This window comes from Pseudophryne corroboree, chromosome 2 (genome assembly GCF_028390025.1).
Source record: "Pseudophryne corroboree isolate aPseCor3 chromosome 2, aPseCor3.hap2, whole genome shotgun sequence".
In the NCBI taxonomy this organism is placed as follows: domain Eukaryota; kingdom Metazoa; phylum Chordata; class Amphibia; order Anura; family Myobatrachidae; genus Pseudophryne; species Pseudophryne corroboree.
In genome coordinates, this window is record NC_086445.1 from 796,215,001 (window position 1) to 796,223,694 (window position 8,694).

General features: G+C 40.8%; 2 long non-coding RNA genes across 2 annotated transcripts; one reads left to right on the forward strand and one right to left on the reverse strand.

Moving 5' to 3' along the window:
• The first annotated feature begins 4,172 nt into the window (after positions 1 to 4,172).
• LOC135051260 (uncharacterized) lies at positions 4,173 to 5,864 on the forward strand. The gene is made up of 4 exons (XR_010242141.1): positions 4,173 to 4,213; positions 5,188 to 5,255; positions 5,347 to 5,468; positions 5,655 to 5,864. It is a non-coding gene; the product is annotated as an uncharacterized LOC135051260 (long non-coding RNA).
• Positions 5,865 to 7,081: 1,217 nt separating this feature from the next.
• Positions 7,082 to 8,170, reverse strand: LOC135051261 (uncharacterized). Its single transcript, XR_010242142.1, has 4 exons — positions 7,902 to 8,170; positions 7,739 to 7,799; positions 7,571 to 7,647; positions 7,082 to 7,215 (listed from the first exon to the last, which is right to left on the reverse strand). It is a non-coding gene; the product is annotated as an uncharacterized LOC135051261 (long non-coding RNA).
• Positions 8,171 to 8,694: the final 524 nt, after the last annotated feature.

Genomic DNA, 8,694 nt, shown 5'->3' on the forward strand with positions numbered 1-8,694 from the left:
TGAAAAAAGGAGACTCTGCTGTAATGTGTAAAAAGGGGACGCTGTCTGCCGTAATGTGTAAAAGGTGGACTCTGTCTGCCATAATGTGTAAAAGGTGGACTTTGCCGTAATGTGTAAAAGGTGGACTCTGTCTGCCGTAATGTGTAAAAAGGGACGCTGTCTGCCGTAATGTGTAAAAGGGGATGCTGTCTGCCGTGATGTGTAAAAGGTGGACTCTGTCTGCCGTAATGTGTAAAAAGGGGACACTGTCTGCTGTAATGTGTAAAAAGTAGATGCTGTCTACCGTAATGTGTAAAAAGGGGATGTTTTCTGCTGTAATGTGTAAAAAGGGGACGCCGTCTGCCGTAATGTGTAAAAGATGGACTCTGTCTGCCATAATGTGTAAAAGGTGGACTCTGTCTGCCGTAATGTGTGAAAAGGGGACGCTTTCTGCCGTAATGTGTAAAAGGTGGACTCTGTCTGCCGTAATGTGTAAAAGGTGGACTCTGTCTGCCGTAATGTTTAAAAGGTTGGCTTTGTCTGCCATAATGTGTAAAAAGTGGACGCTGTCTGCCGTAATGTGTAAAAAGGGGATGCTGTCTGCCGTGATGTGTAAAAGGTGGACTCTGTCTGCCGTAATGTGTAAATAGGGGACACTGTCTGCCGTAATGTGTAAAAAGTAGACGCTGTCTGCCATAATGTGTAAAAAGGGTGACTGTCTGCCGTAATGTGAAAAAAGGAGACTCTGCTGTAATGTGTAAAAAGGGGACGCTGTCTGCCGTAATGTGTAAAAGGTGGACTCTGTCTGCCATAATGTGTAAAAGGTGGACTTTGCCGTAATGTGTAAAAGGTGGACTCTGTCTGCCGTAATGTGTAAAAAGGGACGCTGTCTGCCGTAATGTGTAAAAGGGGATGCTGTCTGCCGTGATGTGTAAAAGGTGGACTCTGTCTGCCGTAATGTGTAAAAAGGGGACACTGTCTGCTGTAATGTGTAAAAAGTAGATGCTGTCTGCCGTAATGTGTAAAAAGGGGATGCTTTCTGCTGTAATGTGTAAAAAGGGGACGCCGTCTGCCGTAATGTGTAAAAGATGGAATCTGTCTGCCATAATGTGTAAAAGGTGGACTCTGTCTGCCGTAATGTGTGAAAAGGGGACGCTTTCTGCCGTAATGTGTAAAAGGTGGACTCTGTCTGCCGTAATGTGTAAAAGGTGGACTCTGCCATAATGTGTAAAAAGTGGACGCTGTCTGCCGTAATGTGTAAAAAGGGGATGCTGTCTGCCGTGATGTGTAAAAGGTGGACTCTGTCTGCCGTAATGTGTAAATAGGGGACACTGTCTGCCGTAATGTGTAAAAAGTAGACGCTGTCTGCCGTAATGTGTAAAAAGGGTGACTGTCTGCCGTAATGTGAAAAAAGGGGACTCTGCTGTAATGTGTAAAAAGGGGACGCTGTCTGCCGTAATGTGTAAAAGGTGGACTTTATCTGCCGTAATGTGTAAAAAGAGGACGCTATCTGCCGTAATGTGTAAAAAAAGGCTTTACCTGGTGTAGTGGCCCTACTGTGTGGCGTAATCTGAATAATGGAGACTACTGTGCACAGTAATATGAATTGGTATTATTTTGTGGCCACACCCCTTCCCCATGCAGCCATGCCCCTATATTTTTTGCACGTGCCTACGGCGCGCTCTGCCCCTATTTTACATAAAGGGGGGCACTGATGCCGTTTCTTGCACACAGCGCTAAAATATCTAGTTACGGCACTGTTGCTAGGTATCCATTTCCCTGGCTCTAAGCAGGTCACCCTCACCAGATTCTATCCAGCACAGTGCCCCCATTGCATCCAAATAATCACCCCCCCTCTCCACATCCTAAATCTAGGACACATTCACATCCTAAACCTGAACGTATCCCATCTGTATGTGTATCTCTACCCTGTTATGTCATACTTTGCATCCCTGAGTGCCGCTGAATATTGTATATGTGTGTGTGTGTGTGTGTGTGTGTGTGTGTGTGTGTGTATATATATATATATAGACAGACAGTCCCGGCACTCTTTTAGCAAAGTATAGTTACTGCGGTGCCTTCCCAGAAGGGTTACCTCATGCAGATATGTAAGAAATGAAGGTGGCACTCACGCAGATTCTTGCAGAAGTAAAAATAGTCAGTTTTATTTTACCGACATGTTTCGGGGACTTGCCCCGTCCTCAGGGCATATATATGGTAATGGGGTGACAAACGGCGCTCAACCTAACTCCTACGTTTGAAGCAAAATATGGTATTAATTTTTAGATACATTCCCCCGATGTGTCCGTCTTTATTCTTTCGTCGGGGTGGCTGCCCTTTTTCCCAATGGTCTTGCTGTTCCAAAAGACCCAATAATATGAAATCACAAGTGGAAAAACAGGCGCCTCCTAGAGTGTATAATCAATAGTAATAAGGTACCCTCCACTAATTTACAACACCCTTATAAATGGGAGGTGTACTGTGCAAGGTGGCATTCCGACCACCTTTAGACCCAGCGTATACTGTATCACAAACCAACATGCCAAATATCAATGGAGAAAATTTTCGGAAATCCCTCATATGTGTTCCACAATGCATAGGGGAGAGACCAAAAAAATACTGATAGTGTAATATAGTTTTTTACACATTTATTATACACAAAATATGGTCCACAGGTATAGAAATGCCCGTACAATATAAAATATTAAAAACAGCTTATCTGTTGTGTGGCTTTTTGCAACCACACTGTCCGTCTCATTCAACGCGTTTCGTCCTCTGCTACAGGTGCTGGACTTCTTCAGGAGTGTAATTGTGCCAGTGAACTGGACTTTTATTTATACCCCTAATGATTTATCTCATTCTGGAGCGTGTGGATTGATTGCAAATGAACAGGAAGTGGTGTCACTTCCGGCCGGAAATAATAATAATAAAAAATATTCCTTAATGGAGTATTGAATGAAGTCGCATGCGAGCCGGGCATATATTCCGCCCACACTGTTTGAGGACTCACCGTGCCCAGAGCACATGCGCGGACTAGGCTGGTCACAGCGCCGCCCGTCCCAGCCGCATCTGGACACTGCTGCCCGGAGACTCATCCCTGTCATGCGCATTGTAGCACCACCTTTATGGCAGCCAGGCATAGCAAACTATTCCCTTACTTGTCTTCATATATTAAAAAATGGGGGTTAAGATACATTATCTAAGGGCTGACATGATGTTATATTAAAAAAATTGATTTATATTAAATCACACAAGGTACAATAAAAAAAATAATACTTCTTGTCACATCAGTACAATAAAATAAAATAAAAAGGATGGTAGATATCATTCTAAATTCCTTTGGTGTCTCCAATCACAGAACAACATTGATTCATACATATTAATTAATTAAAGTTCATACCACTTAAGAAGGTGTACATATAGATATAACATGGGTGTTACTACAAATGAAAATAAAATTGGATGAATTAATTTCAATAGATGTAGAAATATTTAAAAATACAGTAGATAAAAATGATGACATGACTATTTAAAGGAATGGAGCTATTTCAAAGTTATCATTCAGTCCTTTCGGTGTTAATGTTTTTAATTCGTGTATCCAATACATCTCGCGTTGGGATAATGTCTTTTCTCTGTCCCCTCTTCTGGGTCCAATTTTAACAGATTCCAAAGTCCTAGCTGTAAGTCCTTTCGGATCAGAGCCATGAGTCACATTAAAATGTCGGGGGACACTGTGATTTTCCAATTTATTTTTAATACCCCTAATGTGCTCCTGAATACGTATTTTTAATTGTCTTTTAGTTTTCCCAATGTATTTAAAATTGCATGGACACTCAATCATATAAATAACCCACTGTGTATTGCAAGTGGGGGGTAATTCCAAGTTGATCGCAGCAGGAAATTTTTTAGCAGTTGGGCAAAACCATGTGCACTGCAGGGAAGGCAGATATAACATGCTATGCATTGTGGGTCAAATAATAATTAAAGTTTTACTCACATTGGGTGGATATAAGAGTGGTTATTTTTAAAGTAAATCAACACTAATAAAGAGATGATAAATTCTATAGGTCGGTTAGTGTGTACCATTAATAACCAGGCTGTTATTAATCTTTATTTGTGCACCAATCAAATAGGACATGTGATGACATCATCACCTTTTCCCTTTATAAGGGGCAACACCCAGTCCAGTGCCTCATTGCACAGGTACTGAGCGTCCATTGCAGACATACAGAAGGTGAGATAATATGGCACTATTCTGAACAAAGCTCTGTTTAAAGGTGTAAATATTACTTTGTATATTTTATGTACATCTGCAACATTGTATTCTAGTGCTTTCAATATTCGGATACATTTGTCTTCACACCTTTCTTTAATATTGTGATAATGTGGAGTCTATGTAATGAAGTGCCTATTTCTGATAGTTTATTCCAGCACTCTTAGTGTCTGGGTTTAGAGATCTGCACTGTTATTATGTTAATTTATGAAGCAGTTTGACCCATTAGAGCAGGGGTGTGGAACCTTTTTTCTACCAAGGGCCATTTGGATATTTATAAAATCCTTCGGGGGCCATACAAAAATTATCAACTTAAAAATTAGCCTGCCCCCAGTAGATATGCCCCCATTAGATATGACCCCTAGTAGCGCCGCTTACACACACACACACACATTAAAAGAAAGAAAAAACGCAATACTCACCAGCCACGCTCCTGCTTCCGGACCCTTGCCCTCTGCCTGGCTGCCCGCTCCTCAGAACTATAGGAGAGATGTCATGACATCTCTCCCATAGCACCACACAGGCACACACGCACACTGCCAGAGCAGGAAGCCGGAGCTCAGGAGTGGGAAAAAGCCGGGCGCCCGCTAGTAACAAAGTCTCAGTGGGCGCCTGGCATCTCCCTTGGTTTGGTGAGCCTGGGAGGGCCGGATCAAGTGGCTTTGCGGGCCTTATACGGCCCGCGGGCCTGAGGTTCCCCACCCCTGCATTAGAGTATTTAATTGCTATGGGTTAAAATGGTAGTTATGACCAGCAACACAGTTTCTTGCATTAAAAACCTCCAATATATATCATACCCGAAAGGGGAGGTTGTTTATTAAATGAGGTCCCATTGTAAGATGTATTAATCATCTTTAGCTAGAATTGATACCATTGATTAATTAAACATCTAATGATGCTCATTCATTAATTTGCCCTAAATATGAATTTATTAGGTTTCCTATCTAAGTGACCTTTCAGTACCTGGGTTTCCGAATTTTTGTACAAGTTATCTCACCATAAGGTATGTGAGGGGACATTTTGACATTTTTTTTTACTATATGTATAGTATGAACATTCAGTATATGTGATGAGATCAATATTTTCCCAATTAGGCCACACTGATTGTTCATCAGAAAGCCTCTGTGTTATATAGGAGTTTCCATCATGCACGTATGAACAAGTTTTTTCGTATTATACTTTTTGTATAAACAACTATACGTCCCAGTCGCTTGAGGTAGGACCCAAGATACAATTGTAATATCCTTCTCTTCCTTTTTACTCTGTCTGCTCGGATATATCCATGTTCTTTTGCAACGATATGTTCCTCATATGTTTTAATCGAATATATTATTTTTGAAAAATGTATTCTTTATTAAAGAATGTCTGTGTTTAGTTCTGATAAGATCTTTTACAATTATAGATACACCCCTGATGAAGTCTTTTGTATAAGATGAAACGCGTTGGGTTGTCTGTGTTGTGACGTTATCTCCGAACCAACTTTAAGGAGGAGATTGTTGTGATCCTTCAACATTTGTATTCAGCGCTAAGAGTCATACAACTTTAAGTGTGGAATAATACATCTCCTCTGTACTAATTTGAATATGTTTTTAATAAATGTTTTATGATGGAACATGTCATTATCTTATGTTAAAAAGTGTTAACCATTTAAGGGTTAGAAAATTGGGAGTTGATGCGACTCCTTGGCGCCAATTCTTCTATTGCTGTATATTCCTTATCTCCAGTTCCTTCTAACAGGGAACTTAGTTGAATTAGGCTGCCTATATCAAATATTTTTTGTTTTATTCAGGATAACAGTTTTAACAAATTAGCGCAGAGGGAGAGTATTTGTTTTATATATATATATATATATATATATATATATATAAAATACGGGAGCATGCAAAGAATCCCTAATTTGGAGTTGGGGGTGAGGGGCTGGACTTGGATAGGATGAGAGTGTGGGGGGGCAAAACATTTTGTTGCACCTGGGCCCATCGCTCGCTAGTTCCGCCACTGGCTCGGAGCACTACTACAGCAGGAGGCGTCTGCTTGTAGTAGACACCTCCTACTGCATCACCATACAGCGCTATCACTGCTGCTTCAAAGGAAGTTACAGCAACCAACCACATCTGAATGACCAGCCTTGTGCACAAGTGGCGCACACAGGAGGGCTTTCTGAGTACCTGGAAACCCCCCCTGATGAGATAAACGTTTTATTTTTGAGATGGAGGCAGCAGGCCTGCTCATGCAACAGAGAGCTACGTACAGTAGCTCTCTGCATAGAGAATGTCCGGGGGGAGCTGCTGGCTGCACATGCTCAGCCATAGCAGCTCCCTCCGTCCTCACAGTGACTGCCGCTAGTGTGCTCCTGCCTCCCAGACCCTGGTGCCTGGTATGTATAACATATACAGTATGTAAACTGTATATGAAGTTTGTGTGTTTGTATGTATTTTTAGGTAGTATTTATGTAAGTGTGTTTGTTTGTGTGCCTGTGTATGTCTGTATGTTTCTGTATGTATGAACTTGTGTGCTGTATATATATATATACATATATATATATATATATATATATATATATATATATAAAATCATACATCTACAGTATATCTAGATATATATATGTTTATTTATACACATATATATATATATATATATATATATATACATACATACACACAGTATATACATATATATATATATATATTACAAAAAAACCTGCACTTGCATCTATAATGAACAACGGTGGGGTGCTCCTAGTGAAGATCTGCCTCACCAGGCAGGTTCACAATATATACAGAGTCCAATAGTGTGGAGGTGCACTCATCCAATAAGGCGGCCTTCAACAGCTTCAATTTCACAATAACTTTATTTCAGTAGAAGTCAGGCTTATTGTTGTCGACGTTTCGATCCACTATTAGGGATCTTTATCAAGACAAGTTTCCGTGTGCAAAATATCATTTCCAAATATCATATACTGATCACTATAACAAACAAAAAACAAATAAATAAACATAATAATATAAATGACACAGAGAAAAACACAAACATAGTCTCCCAGGTCCCAACAACAGTATAATAAATGTATAAGAGGTAGAAATTCACACCCTATGCTAAATAGATGAAGGTATGAGAAAAAGATATAAAGCTGCCGACACACCAAGATTAAACCGCATTCACCATAGGTGCATATGAGTTTAGAATAGGTAACACTAGGGGTTATATACAGAGTCATAGAAGATGAACATCATAAGGTTTACATCATAAGGTTCACCACACTGAAAAGTTCAAAACACCAACACCAGTGTAACCATAGGTGTATATGGGACATCCACTTACTAAGATAATACAGTATGTCATATTCAGACAATATGGTGGCCGTGTAGTATCCATTCATGGTGCATATAACAAATTAGCTGCAATAAAGAGAAAATCACTTCATGTGTCTGGTGGAAAAAAGACTTAGCAACAAATGACCCAAGGGTTTGTATACAATGTATTACTCACAGCATAATAGATCCACTTTCAGCAAAAAAAGGTCAACCAGACACATGGACACCAAACATCACTGTAGGTTAAGATCACATAAAGGAATTTTGTATGATCAAAATAATGCTATATGCGCAACCCATGGCCAAAAGAGGTCTCAATAATCCTGCCCAGTACTCACCGTTTGATGTCACATCGGGGTCACAATACTGCTACAGCCACACAAGGAGCCAACATGTGTAATGGCCTTAAATACCCCCTAGAAGGAAGTATGCCATGCACCAGATAAACGTGACCCCCAATGCATCAAAACAATTATTCCAAATACTAAAAACGGCACAACCTTCAATGTTCCCATAACTAGAAAACCACCTATAGGGACAACAGAAATCCACACATCCTACACTACACGGCCCACAGTCACTACGTGCTTGGGCTCAGGGGGATCGGATACCGGAAGTGCCATGTATACCATGCACCAGCTAGGGAACAACATGTAAAGTGAAATAGAACCTAAAAACCATGATACCCTAAGTCAGCTGGAAAAACCACATCAGTAAGGTAAAGGGAATAGATTCTACAGCGGAAAAATACCGCCGATGAAGCGATGCTGGCCGCGGGTGCTATGCGTTCCAGCGCCCGGAAGTGGGAGGTGCCAAGCGTTCTGGGGGCCGGCTGGTGAATGGTGCGCAATACACAGCGGGGAAGACAGCCGCTGCCGGACCCAAGCCACTGCTGCAATGCGTTCCAGCATCACGAAGTAGAAGGCAATATACATGCCACACATAGTCAACTGTCAGCTAACGCTGCAATACACCATGGTGCGCTCGAGTTGATCACACTACAAATCTGTACAGATTACAGCTAGGTGGTGGTCAAACATAAAATAATAAAGGATAAATAAATGCAAACTATAGTTATACTAAGTCTGCAACTAATATCTATCAATATGCTCTATAAAAGAGACACATATT